The 27,690-nt window shown below is 42.9% G+C and overlaps 1 protein-coding gene and 1 long non-coding RNA gene across 51 annotated transcripts in view; one reads left to right on the top strand and one right to left on the bottom strand.

Annotated features, from left to right (window-relative positions):
- The window catches only part of TCF7L2 (transcription factor 7 like 2), a 196,680-nt gene that overhangs the window by 125,661 nt on the left and 43,329 nt on the right, over nucleotides 1–27,690 (top strand). The window lies entirely within an intron of this gene.
- On the bottom strand, nucleotides 7,354–14,311 carry LOC131830682 (uncharacterized). Of its 3 annotated transcripts, none has more exons than XR_009353275.1 (4): nucleotides 14,257–14,311; nucleotides 13,274–13,377; nucleotides 9,642–9,834; nucleotides 7,354–7,744 (listed from the first exon to the last, which is right to left on the bottom strand). It is a non-coding gene; the product is annotated as an uncharacterized LOC131830682 (long non-coding RNA). The 3 variants fall into 3 exon arrangements; XR_009353276.1 differs by having other exon boundaries at nucleotides 9,642–9,822; XR_009353277.1 differs by having other exon boundaries at nucleotides 13,274–13,358; nucleotides 14,257–14,309.

Raw genomic sequence — 27,690 nt, 5'->3', positions numbered from 1 at the left:
AGCTGCCCAGCCTGCTTCTGGGGGTTGGGGGGGCACCTACCAGGATGCCTGGAAATGCCCATCAGAGTGAGATTTCACACAAGGTGAGATTTTCAAACAGTGATCCAGGCGCTTCTGGAAGGGCTTGGCTCATAGTAGCTCTTCACAACCTGACCCCAATCCGAGGAGGGGGATGCTGTGATCCCATTTGGCAAGTGAGCCGCAGGGAGGTGTAGCAAGTACTTGGGCTCGCACAGCACAGGGGTGTAGCCATAAATCTGCTGTTACTGAGGACCACGGCAGCAGCCCGTGGGTTGGAGCCTTTCATACTAGCCATTTGCCTTCCGTACTAACCGTCCTCCACTTGTTAAAGAAGGTGTGTTGGGTCCCGTTCAACACCCTGCCTCCTCAAAGCCTGGGAGGAAGCTTTTGATTCAGGACGTTGAAAGTCAAGTTTCTGCTTTACCAGTATGACATTCAGGACACCTTCTACCCCAGCTGGATTCAACTTTCATTGTCCCTCCCTGTCTATCCTTACAAGCTGGCTGGATTCTATCACTTCGGCCCTTTCCTCCAGGGAGTTAAGGTTGGTAGACCAATTGAGTAAATATGACTAAGAAAGTCAATATCCACCTGGGCAGGCATGAGTCACTTTTTTCTAGTTAGCTATTCTTGTGCATTTTAAAGCTGGCCACACAAAGTCATTACATTGGGGCTATTAACATAAGTTTAATAGTGACAATAATAGGGTGTGACCCGTGGCATAAGTGCATTCAGATAAGAAAGAGTGTTTTTTCCTGTAATTGCTGAGTTAATACTAACATTTTCACAGAAATGCTTGCAAGCAGTCTTTCGAAAAGTTCTTTGACTCCTTTCCTCATTCCTTGCTTCCCCCTTTCTCTAGGTGTTCTACCCCCCACCCCCATCAGTGGCTGGGGATTAGCAAGATGGCAAGCTCTGTCCCTTTTGATGTTTTGGGTGACCTACCGTTTTGCTAGTATTGAGCCCATTTCATTTCATATTTAGGGATATAGGAGTGAGTGAGTGAGCTTGTGTGCATGTGTATTCAGCAGGCACATTATTATTGTTGGTGCTTATTAATGTCTCAACTTACACATTTCAGGAAAAAAAGAGACATCTGCTAACTTTGCAAAAGCTGGTCACATAGACAGGGAGTGAACCACTTTGGTGTGGAGGAAATGAAACTTTTCTTAGGTTTATTAGACCACATCCTATAAATCTGTGGCTTATTAGATGTCTGATTTCTAAAAAGCATGGAATCACAGCTGAAGTTTTATTTTTGCTTGTTAGTCATTGAAACAAATATAGATATTGCTTCATTTCCTTGGTACTCTAGTTTTCAATACATGTTATGTATGGAAAATCTGGATTTACACAACAAAGTACATTAAAAGAGAAGTATTTGCTTTATAAAGCTCTGCACTGCAACTTTGCATTCTGTTAAGCCAGAATGTTTGTTTTCCTACTCCCTATTACATAGAGAAGCAAAGAGAAAACAGTAAAAGTACCTCTCAAAGGCAAAGTTAACTTCTTTTTTTTAAAGATTTTTTTGTTTGTTTATTCATTCGAGAGAGACAGAGTGTGTAAGAGCACGAGCAGGGGGAGGAGCAGAGGGAGAGGGAGAAGCAAACTTCCTGCTGAGCATGGAGCCCAGCACAGGTCGCGATCCCAGGACCCTGGGATCATAACCTGAGCCGGCGGCCAATGCCCAACCAACTGAGCCTCCCAGGCACCCTGCAAAGTTAATACTGTGACAGACTTCCTTCCTGTCTTTTAAGAGATGTGTTTTTAAAATCCCAGGCAGACTTCTATCATATTATATGCAGTAGTTTTCTGTTTATTTTCCATTTCTCGTGATGGAAAGGCCTTCCTATGTTTGCCATGAAGAGTCTCTGTGAACCTTCTGAAGGTTGCCCATTGTGGATTTGGGGATCCCTTAGTAGGCTTAGTCATCACCCCAGTGCCGACAGACTGTGAAATTTCCGTTGCAGTGCAGTTGTGGGGAGCAGATGTGAGTTAAAACCGACGAAGGCAAAATGTCGCCAGTCCGTACTGTCCTCATGATGTGTATTCTGCATAGGGCCCATAGCTTCGTGCTACAGCCCTGGATCATCCTGTTCGAGCTGACCAGCAAGTTCGCGCCCCTGGCCAGATTCATTCTCAGTCCCGCTAGCGATCCCATCTGTATTGTTATTCCTCCTTTCTCGTGTTCTCTCCTTGCAAAGCTTCCTTGTAGAATCCTTCCTGGTCCAGTGACTGCGTGGAGTTCCTCTGCCCGTGAATCGCCCCGGTGGTAGAAATGGACCCTGTCTGGCCCCACTTGGAATTTCTAATGCCTCAGGGAGATCACATTCCCGGTGTATCGTGATGTAGCCTGTCTCCTATGTGATTGACGCAGCTTGGACACAACTTGCCCAGGGAGATAGGCCCAGAGAGGGACAGGATCATTCTAGGCCCTTCTTCCCATGTTGTTTGCCATTCCTCGGACCAAATGCTGTGAATACTGTTCCTTTCACTTCTTATACTTTTCCTCTCGCCCTGTGCGGCTGGTATATGGAGTTGGAAGTCCAGGGCAACCAAGTGCTTGGAGGTGGGCAAGGAGCTCACCGCTGTGGGAGGTGCAGGTGTTCCCTGCCCCGTGGCCATGCCGCTCAGGCCACCTGACGTCCACCAGGCGCCACAGGCTCTATCACGGCTCTTATCTTTGTGACGACCTCCCTTTTCCCCATTCTTTGTGAGTCACATGTTTTCTTGGCGTCCTGTGTGACAAAGGTCATAATAGAGAAGACTTGACTTTTGATGCGTGACATGTTATCACCGACACAGTTTATTGTTGTGGGCCCTCCCCTTTTGTAATTCTGTGAGGTGACAGATCACTTTTTCATAGGCTAACCTGTGTCCAGGAAGGGTTTAAATTACCCTGAAGTATTTTTTTTTTTTAATTCCTTATAGGGTCCCCTGGTCAAACGACTTGGTCAATACTTGAAAAGAGGGGAGTGGGTACTTTCCACTAATGGTTGTGACATTACCTGTCACATCAGTCTGTGTGTCTCTCTGTCATAACATCTCGAGTTCTTTCCTGTTGTTGGTGTCTTTAATGATGCCATGGAGGTAGATGTTTGGAATCTGAGAACAGGAACCAGAGTTCAGCCCAGACTCTGGAGCTGCATTTACTCATTTTTATTAGGGCTGTTACTGTCAGCTGAGCGAAGTAGGAGATCCGAGTTTTAATCCTTCCTTCTCAGGCCAGTCCTTATTCAGAATGTACTTCATGTGTCCGATGCTGCTGGTTTAGCAAGAGGCAATACAAAGAATTAAATCATCTTCTGTCTTAGTACTTCTCACATTTCCCACTCTGTCTATCTTATCTCTAAAAGTCCCTTTCAAGCCTGTTTGTGTTAAAAAATGCAGTAGTACACAGCTTGTCATTTTTTGTTTGCTTTAGGGAAAAAGGTGACGGACGTGGCGTAGTATCCTTCATGGGGAAACGCGCAAGTGCTGACCGTCGCTTCCATAGTGGACCTCCAGTCAGTCGCTGGCCCCTCTACTTGAGCTGTAAACGAGGAAGGAGGTGGCCTTTGTACAGCCACAGAGTGTTTGACTCCTAGTTAGAAACCTCCTGGGGCACGTGTGCTTGTCCATGTGCACAAGCACGCCCCCACGCCCCCACAAGCAGACATGCAGCAGGAGAGAAACATTTTTCTCTGAGCAGGTCCAAGTAAGAGGACTGTGTGTGCTCAGAGTGAAAGTTTTTGTTTTGGAAAGTCATTTCCTTCCAATGGAGGAAGGAGCTAAAGTCACCAGAGAAAGAAGGTGAGAGGCAAGGGAGGTGGGAAGGAACTGGAGTGACAGAAGAGGGCACGCCGCCTCTACTGGATTTATGTCCCGGTCCCAGCAGTCACTGTGTCTGCCAAGCTTTGCTGGAACCTCTGCGATGTAGCCCCGTGCCCCGGGGGTGGCCTCTCGCTGCTTAGGAAAACAGAGTTGGCAGAAGAGGATGTGGGGTTGCACGTGAGCTATGGGGCCGGGGACACAGGGATCCAGAGAGCTCTCCATCACTGCTGCTCCACCTGGCTCCCCACGCTGGGTTTCTGGCAGGCCCGGTGGTTCACCGGGAGTCAGGGTGACCTGTGAGCGGTCCTCTCTGCCTGGGAAACGAGGAGCGCCTCTACCAGAAAGTGGAAGAAACTCATAGCCATCCAGAGAGACATCCAGCTTGTTGGATGTTCACAACTCTCTCTCCTGGATGTTTCTTTCCTGTTGCCGCTTTCTCATGAACACAGGAGCTAGACGGGTGGAGCTGGGCAGAGAGGTGGCCGCCGGTGGCATCAGCTTCCGGAACACTCACAGTTCCTAAGGGAAGTGGGGCAGTTCTGGGCCTGTGGCTCTCAGCATGCATAGATAGGTTCACTTCTCAAGGGAATGGGACCCTCTTTTCTCCTTGGCCCTGTCCTGCTTTGGACAGCAGAATGGACTCAGATCAGATCCCCAAGGGGATGGGGGCAGATATCTTTCCTCGTTGCGGTTTTGCTTGGCTGGGTCACCTGCAACCAGCTATTTTTCAGTTTTGCAATTACTGCGTGTGCTTTTGTGCCCCTGATTTTAGATATGGGGACCGGGTTTCCTTTGAGATGTAGGATTAAAAAAAATACACAGACGCACACACACAGACACACAGAGTTGACCCTTGAACAACATGGGTCCACTTCTCTGTGGATTTTTTGGATAAATCCAGTACAAGTACTGTAAATGTATTTTCTCTTCCTAACAGTTTTTTTTTTTTTTTTAAAGAATTTTTCTTTCTTTATTTGACACAGAGAGAGAGAGAGAACACAAGCAGGCGGAGTTAGCATATAGCCAGAGAGGGAGTAGCGGGTTCCCATTGAGCAAGGAGCCAGAGGTGGGGCTCGATCCCAGGACCCTGGGATCATGAACAAAGGCAGTCGCTTAACTGACTGAGCTCCCCAGGCGCCCCTCTCTTCCTAACAATTTTCTTAATAATCTGTTGTCTTTTCCAACTTCCTTTATTGTAATATAATGTGTAAGATGTGTGACATATAAAATATGTGTTGATCGACAGTTTATGTTAGCGATAAGGTTTTTGGTCAACAGTAGGCTATTAGTAGTGAAGTTTTAGGAGAGGCAGAAGTTATATGTAGATTTTTGACTGCATGGAGGGTCAGTGTCTCTATCACCCCTCCCCTCACACTCCCCCAAGTTGTTCAAGGGTTAACTGTATTTTAAAATCTATCATCCAGGGGCGCCTGGGTGGTTCAGTGGGTTAAAGCCTCTGCCTTCAGCTCAGGTCATGATCCCAGGGTCCTGGGATCGAGTCCCGCATCAGGCTCTCTGCTCAGCAGAGAGCCTGCTTCCCTCTCTCTCTCTCTCTGCCTGCCTCTCTGCCTACTTGTGATTTCTGTCTGTCAAATAAATAAATTAAAAAAAAAACACCTTTAAAATCTATCATCCAACAAAATTGATTTTTCTTTTGGTTTGTAGCTCTATGAATTTTAGCATACATTTGTATGACCCCACTGCGATCAGAATACAGAACTGCTCCATCATCTTCTACACACTCTTATGCTGTCCCTTTTTTAGTCACAGGAAATGTGGGTTTCATTTTTATCATTTTTACCATTTGAAAGGTAATGTGGGCTTGATTCATCTCTCTCTCTGAGGGTTAATTTTTCACTGTTGATTATTAGACTCTGCTCTTCCTCTGTGCCTTCTTCAGCCCAAGAGATATACCTGTGGTGCCTTGGTTGTTAGCTTGTTACTGATAGTCTTGGTTGGATTTCCTCTGTTTTATACTGGCTCTTCTTGCCCATGTACCCAGTAGGCTTTGGGCCATTCTGTGAATTTAGGAGAATTCATTCCTAATTCTTTTTTTTTTTTTTAATTTTATTTATTTTATTTGACAGACAGAGATCACAAGTAGGCAGAGAGAGAGAGAGAGAGGAGGAAGCAGGCTCCCCGCTGAGCAGAGAGCCTGACGCGGGACTCGATCCCAGGGCCCTGAGATCATGACCTGAGCCGAAGGCAGCGGCTCAACCCACTGAGCCACCCAGGCGCCCCTCATTCCTAATTCTGACAGTGGCCACAGACAAATAGTTAAAAAAGGACAAAGGATGTATGTTATTGCTAACTGTAGAGGCAGTAATGTGATATGTAACAACTTTGGAACTATTCTGCTTTGAATTCTATTATTCTTTCCCAGATGTCAGGACAGATTATCCAGGTTTAAGGATAATGTATAAAATGAAGACGGTGCATTTTCTGTAGCTTTTGTTGACCCAACGTGGTTCTCCCTGGCTGTCTTCACTTGTCCCATTACGCCAGTAAAGGCAGGATTTGAGGGCTTAGAGCACCCGAGGCGCTTCCAGGACCATCGGTGCCTCCAGCTAGGTGCTGGGAGAAGCTGGGACAAGCACGGGAAGGACAGAGCTACTGTTAAACCTGTGATGGTTCAGAGCTAATGCTTTCTTAGGGAAAAGTGAAATGTGGGAATGTGTGTGTGTGCCTGTCCTCCTCTTGAGAAGTGAGCAGAGGTGACCTTGAAGGTCCCCTGCTCAGAGTGTCACACTTGACTGGACAGCAGATGATGCCTTTAGTGTGGATTCTGCTGGGGAAGGTAAAAGCAGTTGTACACATGTAAATTCTCGTGTCACCTAATTCCTGTCTCTGTAATTACTTGGAGCCTTGCCATAAGTGGGAACAGTGACCCAGTACAGAAAGCAGATATTATGGGGGAGATGACATCCAGAAACACAGTTGTAGCTCTCCTTCTGGCTTTCTGGCATCCAAAAACTCTTTAGAATCAAGAAGGATTACAACTACCTTCTACAAAAGTGACCTGACTTTCCTGGCTCTACCCCTTCTCCCTGCCTTTCACTTGCCACACTGAAGGAGTCTCTCAGAGTTCGGCAGATTCAGGGCATTGATGATTCAGCTAAGAGGAGTGAGTTTTGCTGATAAGAAACTACTACTGTCTGGCACCAGGTTTCTGTAGAGGAATGTCCTCCAGGCGGATGGAGGATGGCTTTCATTTAAAGAAAGCACCACCACCATCGCTAAGCAATGCAATGCAAGCCTGGGTACCTAGGCCGAACAAGAGGACCAAAGCAGGTTAGAAACAAGTTGCTTTTCTGCATCTGGATTGAAATGATAGGGGACTTGAGACAGCCAGCCAGTGGCATGATTTTCACCAGTGGTGCAAGTGTAACCATGGGGCCTGGGTGCCGTAACTCTCCAACATACCTCCCGAAGAGCACAGATTGCCCAGCTCCTCTCTGAAAGGCCTCGCCATATGTCTGATTGACATTGGAAGCATCGTATCATTTCTACAAACATTCACATGAGGTTTATTTATTTATTTTTTTTACTTGGGTGACAGATCGCATGTTAGGGCACTAAAAGATGAAAGCACTAAATATTTGCTTTAGAGAAACACAGCAAAAGATGCTCTCATCCTCCCAACTGAAAACGGATGAGCTTAGAATTCCATTAACAAAATTGACTATCTGCAGTTAAACTTAGTGCCCCCCTCTAGGCATGATTAACAAGCAGGGTAGAAAGCAAAGTTGGACAGTAAAGGATTGTGCTGGATTCTTTTTCATGTTGAGTGGAACAGGGCCGTTTTGTAGAGACTGAGGTCCAAGTTAGCCCAAAGAAATTTCTGCCTCCTTCTTTGGCACTGATCTCCTCCTTCTGCGTCTTTACAGGCATGGTCTTCCCATTGGATTTCCTATGAAAAGCATCTACGTGTTATTCCAGCTTTCAAGTTTAATGACAAAATTGTAGTTCGTGCAAGTCTTTTTGGTAGGAGGTAGTTTACCTCACAAGAAGAGAGGATGTTGTTTTGGTACTTGGTTATGGTTACTGCAGAGCCTGCTTCATGGAAGGATTAGGAGCCTGGGGTCCAGATTGGAGGACTTCAAATTCTGGCTTTGCTACTGGCTAGCTGAATGACCATGTATGTATATCTTCCAGAGGCCTGTCTAGGTCTAAGTTTTTCCATTTATAAAACAGGGAAATTTTTGTACTTACCTTCCATTTATTGGGAGATTTCAGTGAATTTGTGTGTGTAAGGCAGATGGCATACACAGAACCTGGTAAGCCTCTGTCAACATTAGCTCTAATTCTCAGTGGGTATTTCTTAATTCATCTCTTTGGTGGGAAGAAAGAAATGTGAACTCGCTCCCTAGTGGGAGGTGTGGTTTAGTATTAATACTTACCCACCATTTGTTAAAAATCTGCTGTCCTTTGGGCATTGGCTTCAGTGTTTCGTAATATTCTTGTTCAACCTCACAGCTAGTCTGTGAGAGAAAAACTAATATTGTTCCCATTTTATATATAAATAAGGTAGTGGGATTTTTTAAAAAAGACTTTATTTGAAAGAGATAGAGATAGTGGGAGAGTGAGCAGGAGCGGGGAGGAGGGAGAAGCAGGCTTCCCACTAAGCCCCAATGTAGGGCTTGATCCCAGGACCCTAGGATCATGACCTGAGCCTAAGGCAGATGCTTAACCAACTGAGCTACCCAGGCACCCCTATTGAGTGCTTGCTATGTACCAGCTCTGGTTGAAGTGATTTTCATCTATTAACCCATTAAGTCTCCCAGTCGGTAGGGACTGTTGTCCACATTTTTAAAGAGAGGGAAATTGTGGCACAAAATTAAAAAAAAAAAAAGGTGTCCTTAGTTCCACTAAGAGTAACTGGTTAAGGGGTAGGATTTAAAGACTGGGTCTTCATATGTTTGCAAAGGCGAGGTGCTTACTTCCCCATCGCACAGTCTCCCCCTGTTCTGTAATGTGGATGGGCCTAGCTCACCGCTGTCATGGACGGGAAGCATTGAGCAGACACACAGATGCTCTCCAGATACACTGGTTTATGATAGTTGGAAAGAAAAATCTTTATTACCGGAAGTTGTGGCTTCTGAGTCTCTTGGCAATTGGCAGCATAGATTTTTGTTTTGTTTTGTTTTGTGTGTGTGGTTTTGTTTTTTAAATAATTAGAAACAGTTAGACTCTTGTTACCACCCACAGTAAAAATTGCTTGGATCCCGCAAATTAAGGGAAAAAAATTAGGCCACTTGGTAGAGTGATTAAAACAGGGCTTTAAAGAGGAAAGTTTATTTTGCAGAGTGAGCGTTAGATGTGTAAATGCTGAGGCTCCCTGGTTTTTCACCTCCTCCTTTGTCTGAATTCAGAATCAAATAATGTTAACGGTGGTTGCTAATGAGGGGAGGGATTCTGCGCAAGATGGCTCTGGGAAGAAACCCACATTTTTTTGTACTTATTAATGGTATGTCTTTTGTGTGAGTGGGTGTGAGGACCAGAGCATAAAGCATATATTTGCACAGCGTGTGGTCCTTTCTGCTGCATTCCACTCCCCATGATGGTGGGCTAAGTTAGGAGGAGGAGGAAAAGCAGGAAGCTCTGACACAGCTTCAACAGTTTCCACTGTATGGGGCCTCACCCTTGAGGCTGGAGTAAGACAGACCCCTTCCCAGGTCGGGAGGAATGAATCAGTGGAGCCAGGACTCTGGGTTCCCTAGGACTGGGCTCTAATTATGCAAGTTGTGCCCCCACTTGTGTGGGAATGACATCCGTGCCCTTGCACGTATGTTGTTCCCCTCACTCACCCCGTTCCTGAGATTGAGGACGGGCTGCAGTCCGGTGGATGCCTTCAGTCAAGTCAGACGCGCTGTCCTGTCCACTGGAGGTCCTTTACTCCTCTCATCTCCACCAGAACCTTCCTTGGCGTTTCAAGACTGTAAGCAGTCACATGGGTGAAGAGAGGATTTCCTCATCCTTGTGGAAGCCCTAAGGATTTGCCTTTGTGAAAGAAGGAACATCCTGCTGGAGGGGTATCTGTCTGTGTGTCCCATTTTAAACCACATTGCTTTTGACTTCTCTTCTATGATGATTCCCAGGCAACCTCCTCTTGCCATCCTGACTTGTTTAAATTTATGGGTTGTTGGCAAGCAATTTTTTTGATGCTATTCTTCTCCTAGCCAGAGGCCAAGATCCCTTGTGGAGCAGTGCCTGAATTTAATAGATGTCATCTGGACACCAGGGAGGGGGCATAGAGAAGTACTGGGGGAAAAGTCTTAGAAGTGAGATTCTATCCCTAATGCTACCAGCTCCCAGCCTCTTCTTGATCCCTTTTAGGGCAACACATTCAGAGTAATTTTTTTGGTGGCACCACACCATATTGTGTATAGTACCTGCAGTTGGAGGACAAAGAGTACAGTATCTTAACCGACTTATGAACAGCCTAAAAAATACACAGTAAGCTCCCCTTTCAACTTCATCGTGAATGTCTCTGCATTATTGAGCTCTGCTCCTGGTTGTTTACGATGTCTGACGACCTGCCTGGAGCTTTTGCAATACTGAATGACCCTCCAGGAATGCTGATTCTACTCTTCTGTCTGGGGGAGGACCTGGTTCCCAGGCCAGGTTCTCACGTAGACAAGACCGTACCATCTCTTTAGCTTGGCAGATGAGGATTAGAGGGAGACTAGAGTGACGCAGGGTTGCAAGTGAGACCCCTACATTCAGACCCCACTTATTCCACATCAGACTTCTGACCGAGCTGTCCCAAAGGCCATTCACTTGACTCCGTAAGACAGGCATCTCCTGCTTCTGCATACCAACTACGAAAAAGCCGTAGAAGCAGGTCTTGCAGGCTCTTAGAATAACATAACAAGTGTACCAGCTCTTAGGACATGCCAGGCCCATGAAGCCTGATGTGACTGAATGCTTCTGAAGCACGTGCTGTTTTGGTGCTGAGGATAAATGTAGGCATAAGAGGGACAGAGTCCACCCTGAGGTCTGCTCCTTGTTGAGGCATCATCAGAAGTTGCCCCCAGAGCCCCTGGGAAATAAAAACTCCCTCAGTTGTTGCATTCTTCCACCTTGGTGTGAATGATCTGGGTAGTGAGACTGCCAAAGAAAGCCGTGTTCAAGTGGGTGTTTTGTGGACAAGCCTGCCTTCGGAGTTTGGGGAGTTACCAGGCCTGTGGTTCTGACCAGAGTCTACATGCTGCCAGACCCATTTCTCTGCTTCTTCATCCTCACTCTGCCTGGTGACCAGGATCCTTCTGGTTCCACCTTCTCTCTCCCCTCTCCTCCTCCACTCTGCCCACCTAGTGGGATTTCTCATCACATTTTTATTCTTGCTCATTCAACATCTAGTTTTGTTCTGCCTCCCTTCCGACCACAAAGATCTACTCTACATCTCTGTCTGTGGGGCACAACTTCTGTGGGCTCCAGACAGACCAGAGTCTGAGCATTTTAGCCTCTTACAGTTTAGAAGGAGGGGAAAGCAAAGGAAGCAAAGCAAAGGAATTTTAAATGCACCATAAGCTGGAGCTATTTAGAATAGCGCAAACAGCCCTCAGTGCTCTGGGGATCAATGTTTTTAATTTGGTTCCTGATTTATTAAGAAAATATGTGGTCTCTGGGAATAAAAATAAAATAAAATAAAATAAAGGTTACCTAGGGAGATAGACTGGGACTGTCTTGTGGGTCAAGAGATAGTAATAAATTATTACCTTATGGGTAGTAGCAGCTCTTGGTAACATTATTGTGCACAAGGGTCTGGGCTTTTGGTGCAAGAAATAAGTTAGGTCAGAGAAATGGACCTGAGTGCCCTAACATATTGGCACAAGTAATTCCTGGAGCATTTAACCACAACCAGAGTAATCTAATCTGTTCACTGTGGTCAGGGTGGGCAGGTTGGGAGAATCAGTTTTAAAATCTTGGGGTTATGAGAGGTGACTGGTAATCAAACCTACCTGTCCTGTACAGTCCTTTCTGTAAACCTGGGGAGACTGAGGCCTGGAGCAAGGGGATGGCTGCCAGAAGGTCATATGTATTCAGATCGTGATAGAATCCAGGCTTTGTCTAGACCTTTTGGCGCCCCCCGCCCCCCTTCTGCCACCTCTTACTCAAGGTGGAGTTTGACTTTGTGAACCATTCCTATTGAATGCCATTAATTTTAAGCTCTTTCTAGATTATTGTGTGAAGTTATGAGTGTTCAGTATGAATTCACTTATTTTCCACTTGAGAGATCCTCATTTTCTGGGATACCCTGGGTGTTGACATAATGTTGATCAGGAGGCTTATGATGGTGATGACCGTGAACTGATGTAATCACCTGTTGGCAATTAACTAGGAAGAGGTGAGCTGGAATTCACACACAGCAAGTATTGGAAACATTTCCAGCAATGGATACTGTCCTTCAGCAATACCCAGAAAAATCAGATCTTACCATTCATTTGTGTTGGGAATGCTGGAGAAACAACTAGCCTTTGGCAGGGAATTTTATCCTCCTATATAATCCCACCACCTTCTTTCCCAGAGGATTGGTATTTTGGAATCCTTGTACAGTATTGCTTTCTGGGTTTTTGTTAAAAACTCAAACATAGAAATATGTGAAAATGATTCATTGAAAACAAGTCTGACACCAACACTATGTGATAAAACTTGCTAAGTGTCTAGGTTGGGGATCTCTAGTACTTGAACTCAAAGCAAGTATGACTGAGTTGACCAATAAGAACAGATTCAAGAGTTCACTGGTGATTTTTAAGTTTTTGCTTGGAGTTGTGTTCTGCCCCTTGTAAGTCTCCTGTCCTGTTACTGGGAAACAAACTGGTGCCCTGCCTCCAAGTTCAGCAAGTTTGTTTTGACTTGCAGCCCATGATGGGAGTGAAGCTCTCATTATGTAATGTTAAACTGGGCCGGGAATGTCAGCCGGACTAGGCCTGCCAAAGCTTGAGGAGTTGGTTGGGAATGGGCTATGTTTAGTATGACTAATCCAACTTGGCTGAGTAAAAGGGTGGGTGGGTGTCTCTCTGAGAGGGAGGTATGACTAGTGCTATTTCGAGTCTTAGTACTTAGTATAAACTCTACAGACCACCCCCACACACACAGCCCCCAAAAGTTGAGCCTTATAACCAACTAGTAAAATCAGGTCTCTTGACTGATACCCAAGATTGCTATAGAAATCTGTGGTCAAGATCAAGATATATCACTTGCAATTAAGGAAATAACACTTTTGGTTTATGTGAAAGGGTGTTTCTTAAAGTAGCCTATCCTGGTTAAGTGCTGCTAGCAGGAGTACTTAGTAATTAAAACAATTTTACAAAGTAAACATTGGGTTCCTTAATAAAAATAGCAATAAATCCTAATAAAGATTTAAAGCAGAGGAAGAGGTAGGCTATTTTCCCAATAATGATTCCAAAGTGTAATTGAAGGTCCATCTACTGACCTTGTTGGTCTTTGGGAACCTCTTTCTCCCTTTGCCTTCCTGGGTCCCCCTTTGAAGCTCTTGGCTCAGCTTCCTCTTGGTTCTTCTTAGGAGACAAAAGAATCCTATTTTTATGCAAATGTATTGGCGTTGAAGGTAGAAATAATCAGGAACCTTCTTTGCTTGATCCTGAAACACAATGTGGACCCCAACCCCCCCCCCCCAAAAAAAAAAAAAAAAAAGGTTTGCGTTTTGGTAGAGATGACTGAGCCCAGCCTCCGTCCTCCCTGAGGTAAAGGGGGGATTCGCTTTTGTTCCTTCTCTGATGAATGGAAGTAAAGTGTTCACTGAACCTGGAAACACCTCCTTTGTGTCCGGTGCTCTCCTAACACAGGCCGTTAAACTTGGGGCAATCACTCTTGGTGGGAGATTGAATGGGACCATTGTGGGGGGGAGAGGTTCGCACCGAAGCCACTGAGGCCACAGAGATGCCATTGTTCCTGAGTAATAAGAAAAGGAGGAAGACTCTGGGGACCTCCAGGCATCCGTGTGGTCTCCACACTGACTGCTTTTCTAGGTCTGCGTTATCCGCAAGAAACCCCAACCATAGAGCTGCGCGAGGTCGGCCTACGCAGGAAGCGCGGCAGAGCCCCCTGCAGTATGGACGGGGTGCCCCCTGAGCACGTCTAAATACCAGCCTTCGCTTCCTCCACTCTGGCGGAACGCTGGCTGCCCTAGGCCTAGCCATCATTTCTGCAGGGAGGTGGCTGTTTTCCTCCAGGCGTCCAGTTAAACACATTTGTTAAAAGTCACTTCTTTCACCTTAGGAATAACAAACTCTCCCAGATGCCTGCCAGTGACTTTTTTGTGTAACTTCCCTTTTGCCATCTGGTCTTTCAGAAGCACTTCTGATCCTAATTACAGCATTCACCCTTTGTTTATTTAAAAATCAGAAAGCAGATAGGCTGTTTGAGGATTTATCTGTACTAATTGTGCCAACATACCTGCCAACCGTCCTCTCGCTTAGAAAAAGGAACCACCGCAATCCCTACTGACGCCATCATTTTACGCGCACAGGCACGCATGCGCACGCCACGCTACGCCACGCACGCCACGCACGCCACGCACGCCACCTTACCCTCTGTATTGACCAGAGAGGCAGGAGTGTACTTCTTGCTCTAGAATTGCCCCGCCGGATTTTTTCCTTCCAGCCTGTGCCATGTGGAATTGATTTCAGGGGGATCTAGTCCTGGCGGCTGGGAAGAGTGAGCCGACCTGAGTGCAGATTCAGACTCTGCCACTTACTGACACATCCAGGGGAGATTATTTTATTCCCCCGGGAGCCCGAGTTTTGCCGTCTATAAAAATAGAGACTGGTATCAACATCAAGGAGTGAGTGTTGCCCGATTTAAAGGAGATGCATAGGAAAGGCTGGAGAACAAGTTAGGCATCCTCGGGGTGGGGGTGGGGGTGGGGGGGCATACAGCGGTCTGGGGATATAAAGTGAAGCCCCCAGGCAGCTCCGGTAAACTAGAGGCTTAGATGCCATGTATCCACTGTCTGTCTTTTGAAACATAATAGATGTGTAGTTGGTTTTGCTGTTTTTTACCTATCCCTTTGATAATTTTGATATTCTAATTAAATAGCGGCTTACATCAGAATGCATACTATTTTATAGATCTTTCAAAAAGTTACTCTTGCTTGACGATTATAATAAATTAAATACAAATTAGCTTTGCTGTGCTTACACTTTGAAAATACACTTGTTGAAGCCGCTGAAGAGACAGGTTTAGAAAATGTTGAAAACATTAGTCTTCTCGTTTTAAAACAAGCATTGTAACTGTGGGCTTCTTCCCCTGAATTTAAGAAACACTTTTAGAGGAATCAGTTTTTATGATGTCTGAGTAAAGTATGTATTTTTAGAAAAATGTATCTTTTTAGGTAAAAATGAACTTTTGGTTGTTTCATGGGCTTCAGATACCTTTTTCATCTGACCATCACAGTCCGACAGCTGTAAAAAAAATCAGTTTTAGAAACTGTATTTAAAGAATTTATGATCCCAACATGTGTTTGAAATCTGTGGGAGGTGTTTTTTGTTTTTTGTTTTGTTTTGTTTTTTAAGAAAAAATTTTCCTCTTAAGTATTCAGTAGTAATGTTTTTATGTATCTATTCCTGCAACAAGCATTTCTTGAGTGTCTACCTGGTGCTTATTTGTTCTGCGTATTTGTACTTAAGACATGGCGGTAACCTTGGACTACACACATTTTTAGTAAAGGAAGCCCTTCTCTTTTCAAAGCTTGGCTGCCCCAAAATTACAGAGAAGGATGAAGTAGATTCTAATTGCTGATGCTTGAGCTCAATGTCCATATATTTTATCTAATTTATAGTTGGAAAAGCAGCTAAAAATGTTAAGAGCCCATGCTAGTCGTTGGAGCAGTTGTAGTTTATGTAGCCCTGGAATTAGGTTCGGTAATACCAGCAAGACCGATGCATGCTATTTGGGTCAAAGAGAAGAAATCCGAATTAGTATTAATTGGTATTCATGATCACTCCCTGAGCGCCAGTGATGTTTCTGTCCCAAGCATAGACTAATTTGGCCAACTGTATGGGTCAAACAAAAGAGCCAACAGCTCGAGTTATGGATGGTGTGAAAAACACAGCGTTTGATTGTTAACACCACGTTACCCAAGTCTGTGATGTTCTCTGACCTCTGGTGCAAATAGCTGTTCATCTTGAGATGATTTGACAGCATAATTTAGTATTTGGGATTCTTTTAAAACTACAAAAGGGGTGATTAAAAACTTTTGCTTCTTCTCTGGCATATAAAGAAAGCTTTTCAGTTGTATTTTTCAGGAGACAGAGTTATTGGAGTTGAACATTGGCCTGGGTAGTTATACCGAACTGGTTTCTGTTTGAGGTTAGTTGACTGGATTATCCAAATACTGTCAAGGTAACCCAGGAGTGTATCTGTTAGCTGTTGGATGGTTGTAAATAATCATCGGCCTCTCGATAACAAGCTCCCTGAAGGCAAGGACTTTTGTGAGTGTAGTTCACTGATCTATCCCTAGTGCTTAGAACATGAAATAGACCCCAAAGCAGTATTTATAGAATCAGTGAATAGGAAGAAGGTTGGGAAGATTTCTATTATGTTCATGACAATTGCAGCAATAATTTCTCCTCCCTAAAGTTACTAACCCTCCAATATTGAGTAAATTCTAAATCCGTCGAGTGTGTTTTTCTTTCTGTAAAATGAGGCTGTTGTCATGTAGGACTTTATTTGATTATGAGAAATAGTCCCGCCTAAACTTCCTTGAAGAAAGGTGCTAGACAAAAACAGGATGATTTGGGGGGGGAAAAAACCCACCGCTGTCCTGACTGTACTAAGATGCGTGGTTGCATTTGAAACAAGTTTCACAGTCCGCTTTAGGCAGGGATTGCAACATGCTTTCCATCTGTGCGAATGCGGAGGGTGCAAGCTCCCACTTCCAGCTCTGCCGCGCTGGTCTCTGCACCGCGGCAGGAACATTGGCTCTGCGCTCCAGGAGACAGCCCATGGGCGGAACTGTGGTGCAGGCATGACATAATTTAATTTTACTTTATTATTTGCTGGCTGTGCCCATTGTATGTTAGCCTCTGGGTGTGTTTACAAGTTGCTTAGTAAAGAGGTAGAGGCTGTCTTGTCTATAAAATCTATCTTGTCCCTGTAAGGGCCCAGGTATGTACACATACACACATGCCCCTTTCTTCTTGGCATCCAGCACCCGTATGGGGCCAGGGGTGAAATGATCAGCATCCAATAAGTGATTTGAAGGGCTCTGAAGGACTTGATTTCCTTTAATATTTCCTCCCCTTAGCCCTGTAATTACCTGTGACACCTGCATGAAGCTTGAGTGTGTCGTGCACCTATCTTCTCAAAAACGCACCTGTACTGTAAAGGGCACAAGAAGTCTCCATGCTTACTTAGTAGAGTTTCAATCCACTTACTGGGTTTGGGTGACTTTCCCTGTCACTGTTGCTAAACTTGCTGTGAAAGCAAAGGTTCAGAGTCCACGAAAACATCATTTATTTGTTAAAGAAAACCCAGGGATTTCAGAGGATCATGCTGTCCTGTCCTTTCCCCTTCCTCTTCCCGCTAAAGGTTGTCTTTATGCAGAGGTGAGCAATATGTATTTTAAGCATATGAGGTGATAAAGGGAGGTATCCATAAATTTTGATCCTTCTCCTTTTTTTTTTTTTTTTTTTTAAGTCTCTTTCCTTTATTATGCTTTTCTGGTAAGCTTCTGTGTGTCATTGCTATTGAGAAAATGATTTCTTCCCCTTCCCATCCATTTGTTAATTTCAACTCTTGGTTCTAGCGGAGAGTTACAGTTCTCTGTAAAGCAGAGTCCCTTATTTTTGTCATATTGCTGCAATAGTACTCAATTAGGGACCATATGGGTGACAGGAGTCTTTTGGTTCTATAATGGGAAACCAGCCCCAAGTGTTGGCCATCCAGGTCTGCCTTGTCAGGCCAGTGAAACCCTGACAGCGTCTGTATCTGTCTCCATAGTTCAGGGGAGGAAACATAACCAGCCTGTCCTTTTCTAGCACAGAAGTGCAAAAATCCCCATTAAGTGCATTATTTTGAAATATTTTAATTTCGACCAGATCCACAACTTGTAATTCATGAAAGCCTGATGTACTTGTTTAGTTTTGCCCCCCACCTCCCAGTACTTGATTAACTGGTCATGGCTGTGAAGAGCTGAATCAGAGGGAACAGGGCATCCCCCCTTCTAAGGAGGGCTGACCTGGGCTGGAAGCAGTGGCTGGGTAGATGCTTTCTCTTCAGGGAGGCTCTGTCTGGCTGGCAACTTTGCCTGGAGAAAGGAGCTATGCCCCCTTTAGAACTTGTGACCCTTCATTCTTGTTAGTCCTTGCACACTCTTCTAGTCCCAGAGAGTTTTGTGGTTTCTCTTCTTTCCTACCAGCGTTTGAGGAAACTAAAACTAATTTCCTTTGTTCCCTATTGTCCAAATTAGAGAAGCTAGAGATGAATGATGCCATTACGGGCGTCTTAAACCCAAGGATTTCTACTTCACTTGGGCTGAGGATCTCTTTTTAAGAGGAAGAAGGAACTAAATAATTGAGTCAGATATTTTAAGACGTTAAATTTAAAACTCAGCCTTTTTAGAATCATATGTAAAGCTAGCCACATAGCCTCGAATTTCCCACCATGATTCCACCTTTCAAACCCTGGGATGGCCATCAGAGTAGATTTAGCTTGATCATCAGCTGTTACAGGTCAAATATGGTCTCAATAGTTTTTAAAATTTTAATCATGACCTCTCTAATCCTATGAGTTTTCAGAAGGAAATCCTGATGAACAGTCCCGGAATTGCTTTGGCTGGTAACATCATCTTTATTGACAGTATCCCCAGCTGAATTCTCTTAGTTAATATGTTTGCTTTGGCATCATTCATTCATTCATTCATTCTTTTTTTAATCAGAAATGTTATCAGTAGGTCGCATGGTTGGGGGAAATGGTATTTGTTGTGTAGCATTTTCCCAAGGAGTGCTTTAGAGAGTTTTCCTCTTATACCAAAAATGGAGTAGGATTCATATTCTTAGGACATGGTATCATTGAGATTTGTGTATGGGAGGTGTTTGTTGTTGTTATTTTAATTGGCTGCTTTGCATGTCCTAGGAATTGCAGTTGATACTCTTTCACATCCTGATCAGAAGCCCTGACTTTCTGGTCCTTAGCAGGGAATCCATCCCTTGGTAACTTGTGGGCACCCTTAGCGGAGGCAATGATGTGTGGTTTTGCGAGAAGTCATAGCGTTAGCAGGTCTGCGTTTTCTTCCAGTGTGGAGCTTTGTCATTTCTAATGATGACAATCCATCAGTCCACACAGTGCAAAATGAAGATAAATTGAATTAATATATGTGAGTTAAATGACTCATTGATATAATTATACTGCGAGGATTTCTTTGGAATAACCTAACACGTTTAGTGGTGTTAATTGTAACGGCTTTGCATGGGAGCATTTAATTTCATAAGCAAACAGAATAATTTATTAATTCTCAAAAAGCTATTTCAAGGCCTGGCCAGAAAGGGAGAGAGAGTGCATTTAACTTGATGTTGACTGCAGTGTTAGTATGCTTTGCCTCATCAAACTGGAAATTGCTAAGGAATTCCCCCCCCCCCCCCCAATCCAACTTTTACTGGTCCATAGCCAAGATGTACTCAATTCAATAGTGCATCAAAATGAAAGTGGGAAGTGGGTCCCATCTAGTAAATCTTAATAAGTTATTGAAAATTGAAGAGCACTGAATAATAAAACAGTTCTAATTGCAGTTAAAACTGTATTGGCGGCGGATATGGCTGAAGAAGGATGATAAAACATCCAAGGAAGAGCATCGGATGGTAGCGGGAGGAAGGGTAATAGACAGATTAAATGCAAGACTCCATTCAAATATTTTGTGAAATGTAGGCATGCTGTGTAAACCCATTTTTTGCTGAAAAGCATGTTTTCTCTCATGTCAGAGATGATCACAGGAATCCTTTTAATATTCATTTAAATAGTTTTTAATTGGCTTCAGAGAGTTTAAAGTTCAGCATGGAGGTGAGATCTAAGCGTACTAATTAGATCGAATGCAGTTTGACTCAAAGAGCAGACTGGATAATTAAGGAATCCCATACCAAATATACGTTTTGAAAACACTCTTTTCACATCCTTGAGGTAAGAATGGTTTTCCTGAAAAAATTCTCCCATTCTTTTCCAGTGGAAATTTTTCTTAGACACTGATCATAAGACGTCGCATAGCCCGTTGGAAAATGACAATCCGTTTTTTCAGAGCAAACCTCTCGTTTATTTGTCATTTAGCCAACACCCTGTGTTCAGGTTATTCTAAATTTTTCCCCCCCATCCAAGTGGAATTTTGACTTGCATGGGCGTTGTGATGAACACAAGTTGTATCTTGTGTGTGTGCCCCCCCCCCCCATAAGTTGTTTGATGCTGTTGAAATGGAAGGCTGAAGTAGAAGGGGGCACTTAAGCAGTGAAGGGTTTTTCTTTGTAAATAATAGATCAAGAGCACTGGATCTGTATCTAATGGAGCTGTGTGCGGCCTCCGTTTCAAGGACAGCGCGTGGTTTTAAAAACCACAACTACCGACCATCCCGTCCGCAACCTGTGGTCAGTTTGTGTGTGTGTGTGTGTGTGTGTGTGTGTGCCCGCGCGTGCACTTGCCTCTTGTGATTCCCCCCACCTATCCCCCTTAAATGATTTGCTTTAATGTCATACTCTATTTCATAAATCTAAATAAAACCTTAACAACATCTCACACACACACACACACACACACACAGAGAGAGAGAGAGAGAGAGAAAGAGATCCTTAGCGATACCTGTCTTTTATAATTATGGAATGATTTAGGGAAGTTTGGTCCTGTTTTACTAAAATATTTGAACGAATCTCTTTTACTATGGTATGCTCTACTAAGAAAATCTTGGTGTATGTAGCTGACTCAGTGCAGAAATTAGTTTATCATGAGAGCAGAGATTGGATTGGTTATGTTTACAAACATATTATCTTGATAGTTTGATGAAAAATTTAATTTTCCATGTTCCCCCCTTCCCCTTTTTGAGTTTATAAATCTGCTCTTGTATTTGCTGGTTTGAATCTACATGTTAAAACCATAAACTGAACACTTGAAATGTTATTGGGGAGATTTCATACAGTTCTTAAAAGTATAATAGGGCTTTGTTCCTCCTGAATTTGAATTAGTTTTTTTCTTATAATCACTTGGAATCTAAACATTACACCTAATTACTATTTTCCCTTGAATTATAAAAGTACAAGCATACACTAGTATCTTAAAATATTTTGTCTCTGTCAAAGGCTGAAAATAGAAAAATAAACACTGCATGTTTAATGTCAAGTAGGAGTCCGTAGAAACAAAATAGAAATAAAAGTACAGATTAAATCGGGAGATTTCTTTGCTTATTTCTGAAATAATTGTTTATAAAATCACAAGATAGCTACTCTAAACTGAAAGTTTTTTTTTAAAAAGTGCATCCTATGAATTTGGACCCTTTTTGAAAAGGGTTAAAATTCATTTCCTTGTGATAAAATAGGTTTCTAGCAAATTGATTTTTGACACAAACATTTTAATATTTTTATTACGTGCAAAAATATATGTTGGAAGCTATAATCCTAATGCACGCTTCCTTGAAAGAAAATCATTAGTCTTCTCAAATGTAAGCGCAAAGTTGATCCATTTTAGCCTTCTTGTCCATAAATCGTTGATTATTGGTTTTGAAGGAAAGTGCGGCACCAGTGTGTTTTGAATTTTAACTTTGAAATCATAGAACATGTACAACATGTTCATTGCAGTCAAATCACAGGCAGGGAGAACCCATTTGAAATAATTTTTAAAGCATTCCTGTCAGGGCATTATTTATAGGAATGATAAGTTTCAGATTTTAGGTTTGAGAAAAGTTGAGGTTGGCCATACTTCAAATCTTCAATTTAACTGCTTTGAAAGAATGGCTTTGCTTGTCTTCAGGGGGAAACAAATAACTTAGGGGACATCAGTTCATTCTTTCGCAGTCTTTCATCCTTAAGTATAACAAATTGTTTCTTTTATTAATGTGCTACTTGCTCTGTGGAACCAGTTCTTAGGGGAAAATAATCAGGAAGATCTGCTTTGCTTCTCAGATGCTACAACTTGAAATACGTTAGTACCTTCCCTTGAAGGGATTTTCTTCTCTCTCTCTTTTCCCTTTCTCAACAAATATAGTAGCTCACATAATAGAAATTGCAGAACAGGATACAATGAGATTTCTTTCCCCTTTTTCCCCCGCATGTTTTGGTTGGCTAGGAGAAGCCAAGGTACTGGAATATGATTATCCTTATTTAAGGGAAAAAAAGTGATATAATTTGTCATCTTACCAGCTCTCAGCATTCTGTGTGGTGCGCGCTTAGTCAATGCCGGGAAAACAGCAGACTGACAGCTAATAGATATCCCTGCCCTCAATTGTTTAGACATTTTTGTCTTTTGTGACATTGAAGAAAAGACAAGGAAGGGAATGGAAGCAACTAAAAAATGTCAAAAGATCAAAAAATCAATGGGCCGCAGGAATGCGATCTGTTTACGGGGGGTGGGGGGTGGGGGGTGGATGCTCTTTCTGTTTCGCCTGAAGTCCGAGGTGGTGTCTAGGGCAGGCTCGGGAGCCGTGTCCCCTCCCTCCCTGGGAGATGTGATACCGGTGCCTCGCCCAGCGGCCATGCGTGCCTGCTCGCACCGCACCCCTCTGCCCCCATGAATAAGTAATAAAATAAATAACCGCTTTCCTTTTGAGACTGTAAAAACCAAGTTTTTGGTGCTGTGTCTTCTCCGTCCATCTCCGACTGTTTCCAGATTCTCTGGGCTCAGCCCAGCAGATGGGTTATAGGATTTATTCGCGGGCGTTTCAATTTTTCTGTGCAAGGGAGAACACTTGACATTTTTATTATTTATTTATTTGATTTTGGAGGGAAAAAAGTCAATAAGAGTGGAATGGGTGATAATTAGGTGGGGCGCGTCAGGCAGATGAGTAATTGTTTTGTCCCAGGCTTGGACTGTCTGGACAAGGCTTACAGATGTCTTGGGGTGGTCAGTGTTGGGGCCATGGAGATTTTATTTGAAAACTCGTTTCTTAGAGAGGAGGGGGGTATGTGGGTAGTAAGACGATTGTAATTTACTAGGGACGTAGAGTGTTGGTTGCTTTAAAGCTTTCGTGTTTTGAACAGTAGACCTCATTTACCTTTTCTCTTTCTTTTTAAAAAACTTTCCAACCAGTTGGTTGTCTGGGTGTGTGTGTGTGTGTTTGTGTTGTTCATGTGTGTTCATCTACACATTTGCCTGGCAAACAGTGACAGCCCAGGAAAATGGATGGACCCTACAAGGCAAGGCTGCAATCTGTTGGGGGAATTTTTTTCCCAAGCCTTGTAGTTGCTATTTGATAATAAGTGTGGTCCAGGCTGCATATTTTATAAACTTTCTATTAAAGTTGGGACATGTTATCATAAAACTCAATTGCGATACTTTGTATTACGCTCTGGGATTGAGAGATAGACATAGGATTAAAAAAACAATTTCTAGGCATTTCTAGATGATAAATTTAATTCTCTTTGCTATTTGGAGGTCTTCTTTGAAAATGCAATTGTAATGAACGCATTCAGAACTGGAGAATAGATTTACCCTTGGCTTCAAATAGTCGACGTTATCAGGCGCTGTCATTCGTTCCTTCCTATTTTCGGGCTGCTAATTGATGTTTTTGATGTCAGCAAGAAAATTGAAGAAAATGTCATGTGTGAACCAGTGCGGAAGTTAATAAGATTGACTTCGTTGACAGAATTTACAATGAGAGCAGAGACTGCATAATGGGACCGCTGCGAATTCTTTGGAGTCAAAATTGACACCTCACGCTAGGCCAGTGGTCGATAGGAGAGATGGAACATTTGGGAAAGTTCCTAATCTCATTTTTCCCTCCTTACCTTTTGGTCTCCGATGGTTACTTAGTTTCACCAGCAGCTGTTTATTCAGGGGGCTCCTGCTTTGGACCAAGCCGGGGCCTTAGTTCAGGCTCCCAGTGCCACCAACAATGCTTATTTTTTATGCTGTTTTGAGTTTGAAAGCAAAAGAGTCTTAAAAAGGTTAGATTAAGATGTGTCTTAAGGAAAGATATACTAATATCGGTCAGGGTCATTGCAAATGCTTGGGTTATGTGCAATAAAGCCGAAACGCAAATCCCTCTTTGAATAAAGAAACCAAGTTGGCACTAAGATCAGTCTTCGAGCGTAACAGAAGGCTATAACTTGCGAGCAAAAATAATAATAATAATAATGACGTTCTTGGCCCCACGTCCCCAACCCCCAAAAGAGACATTTTAGCCATGGTGTCCCTTCAAGTTTTTTTGGTAAGTTATTGAAAGTTTGATATAATAGTTTAATTTTCCAGTAATGTGGCAAAGTTTATTGGATTTGTGTGTATAATTATGGATTGGATTAGTTGAGTTTGGTTCAGTGCATCTGATTATCTTCTGGCCTTTAGGGAAATGCGCTAAAACCCTAATATGTCCAGTACCCCCAAGCGGCCTCTTTTTGAAGGCGCCGCACAAAATGTGATCTCGACCAGCGCTCGGCCTCCAAGGATCTTCAGTGAGAGACATTATTCTTGGAATATCCAATTAATTCCACGGGCAGTGATCAGTTAGCGCTTCTTCTTCCTTTCTCGCCATTTGAAATGCTAACACAATGAATATTTTCTCATTGGTCTGTGTCCCTCGGCTAAGCTGTTGCCGCGGGCTGAGAATTTCATCGACTGATGAGACCAGAGGCCCCGCCAATAAAAGGTTACAGTACGTGATTTGCATGCCAAGTGGGGTTTGGTTTCATGAACTTAAAAGTTCTTTAACTTTTATTTGACTTTTTTCTTTTGTTCAAAGTTGATTGAGGGGTGAGTATATTTGTGAGTGTTTAAAGTATGAAAATTGCCAGGGACAGTAGGTCACAGCGATATTTTGGCCTATCCTCACAGAGACCGTGAAGATGGCCTTTGTGTTACCAGCTTTTATGGAGAGGAACCAAATCAACTCTCTAAGATCAGGTCTACGGGAAAGCATTTTTTCAAATCTTGTGATTTTGTGTTGAGTCCCTCTAGGATCCTTGAAGAGCTTGACATTTGGGGGAGTAATAATGATAGAGTATCTTGTGGTACTAATAATCAGCTTTGGCATTATTTGAAATGACTAGAGAGCCATTGAGTAGGGCATTTGGAAGAGGAAGGAATGTCCTTTTCTTTGGAGTGGTTGGTAATCAGAGTCTTGGGTACCAAGAAAACAGTACATTCTAGAGGAGTATTCAAAGGCAGACCTCTTCTGTTTTCAAGGGTAGGTTGGAAATTGTTACAGAATATTGAGTTGCATTGAGCACAAGAAAATGTACAGCAAAAACAAAAAGCTATCTGCATGACTTTCGCCAGAATAAATTATAGTGGATTAGGTCACTGCTTATTAAACCTAGTTTGAGAACTCGTTCTCAGTGAGACAGAGCCCCATGACATCCGAGGCCAACAGCACTGGCACATATGTTCAATTGGCTAAATGTTTGGCTTAGAAAAATAACACCTGATGGTGTCACCATATCTCTCTCGTCTTCTGGAATCTTCCAGACTTGGATTTTATTAAGTGAAGGTGCTCCTTGTTGATTTAAAGCCATAATAGATGTCCCCTGATCTAAAGAGTACTGGTTGACACAAAAGGGGAAGGAGTATAGTATAATAAAAGTACTGAATCCCTTCTCTAAATAGTGGGAAAAGGGATTGAGGTAAAAAGAAAGAGTCAGCCTTCACACCACAGTTATCTTAGAGGAAGGGTAATATGATTGGAGACTTGACATATTTCAACCGAATGAAAAATCATGATACCTTTACCAAAATTGTTAGCAAAAGGGAACTGGCAGGGGTAGGAGTGGAGAGCATTTCCCCTCTTCTCCCCCTCCCGCCCTCTTCCTTCCTTCCTTTCCTAGCTGTCTGTGAGGAGCAAAGCAGGTGGCTCCCTGTGGCTGACTTTTCATGACAACATGCCATTAGAAATTGCCGTCCTGTTGATCAATCCTCTCGACATGACAGATTTGCCGCAAGGCCTGGCTCTTTGAGCGCCAGCACTGTGGCTTTTCCCTCCTTTTTTCCTGCACTAATTGGTGAAAGTTTTTTTACTGTGCTAGTGGCAGAGGAAATTCTTTTGAACGTTGTCACAATCAAGTGTTGACTTCTTTAGAATTGCAAGTAGGTTAAGTGAGTATCAACATTGGGGGGGGGTGGGAGGAGGGAAAACACTAACACAAAGTTACTACTACTTAAATTTTATGATTTCAATCAAATTGGAAAACAAACTAATTGGAACACACACTCACTAGAATGCAGACAAGTGTTCAAATTATGGTCCTTTTTAACTTACGTTATGTTTTGTTATTTTGGGGTTGGGGCAGCCCTGACGTCTGGAATGGGGAAAACACATTGTAATGTTGATTAAGTAAAACATACCCATTGTAACTCCTTAGTTACTTCCTATATGAATGGATTCAGAACAGCAGTACCACAAACATTACATAACAGTGCAAATCAAAAGGAACACATAAAGCTTCTATTAGTAGAGTGTATTTTCCTCTGAACTATTGACATTTCTTCTGTCCAAAATCAACATACAGAGAGTAACCTCTTGGCAAAGGATTTGTTCTCAGATACTGATTCTTCACTGAGGTATCAAGATGCAATTCTGCTTAAATATTGCTGTTCTGGTCATATATGTGGGTTGTTTTTGTTTCTTTTGTTTTTGTTTTTTTTTAAACCTAGAATGTAATAACTTTTCATATTCTTTAAGACCAGACTTCTCAATGAAACTGAGAATCATCACAGTTTACCTTTCTTTTTAGAGAGAATTCAAATCTGAAATGTCTTTTTTAATATGAATGATTTGAAATATTTACTGAAGGAATTTGTAAAATTACTGTGTGCTTAAAGACATATTCTTTGGTGATTTAAAAAAATTGGTAGGTTAAAAGTTTTGCTTCACTAGATTGAGAGAGAATGTATTTAAAATTCTCATGTCAGAGAAGCTGTCTGGTACATTCTGATTCTTGACTCTGTACAGTTTGAGATAATTCCTAATTGAAAACAAAGTAACAGAGGGCATGAAAGCCTATAACTTTACCCTGGGTTTTTGGTAACCTATCAGGAAGAAATCCTACACAAAGATAAGGATTTTGTACTGACTCATGATAAAAACGTAGAAACCTTGTATATAGAAAGGAGGCTACTTCTGTTCCCTAGTAGATATTTACTAGGAGAAGAGAATTGTAGAATAAAAGTTACTCAGATTTTTAACTGAATTTCTACTTAATTATTTTAGTTTTAAGGACAAAATGGAAAGGAGAAAGAAGACAGTAAAATGTTGTCCAGAATTACCTGGCCCTGTAGCCCGTCTTCGCCACCACAATTGTTCCGATTGTTGGGTTTTTGGGAGAGAAATGCAGAAACCCCTATTGAAAGAAGCATCAATTCGTATAATTAATTTTGCCATTGTAAAAATCATTTGTAAAATTTGCATTATTAACATTATCAAGTCACTAGTTGGTAAGACATCAGACATGACGAGAGTGAAGGGCAGCTTAGGGAGAGCTGGGCTTTAAACCCTCAGTAGATCCGAGTTAGGATCAAAGGCGCTTGCTTTATGTGGCTGTGCTAGACTTTGAAGTCCTGACTGCACCTACAGCACTCATTTCGTCAAGTTCACTGGTGTCTTAATAGCAGATCAATAAGTTTCAAAGTCGGAGAGTTAATTTGATACTAGTGCTGATGCGGTCGTGCTGGGGAAGCCGAGAGAGAGGCAGAGAAAGCTGCCTATTACCAACT

This window comes from Mustela lutreola, chromosome 4, assembly GCF_030435805.1.
Source record: "Mustela lutreola isolate mMusLut2 chromosome 4, mMusLut2.pri, whole genome shotgun sequence".
Taxonomy (NCBI): Eukaryota; Metazoa; Chordata; class Mammalia; order Carnivora; family Mustelidae; genus Mustela; species Mustela lutreola.
Note: the sequence above shows the minus strand (reverse complement) of the source record. Positions and strands in the feature narration are given on the sequence as shown.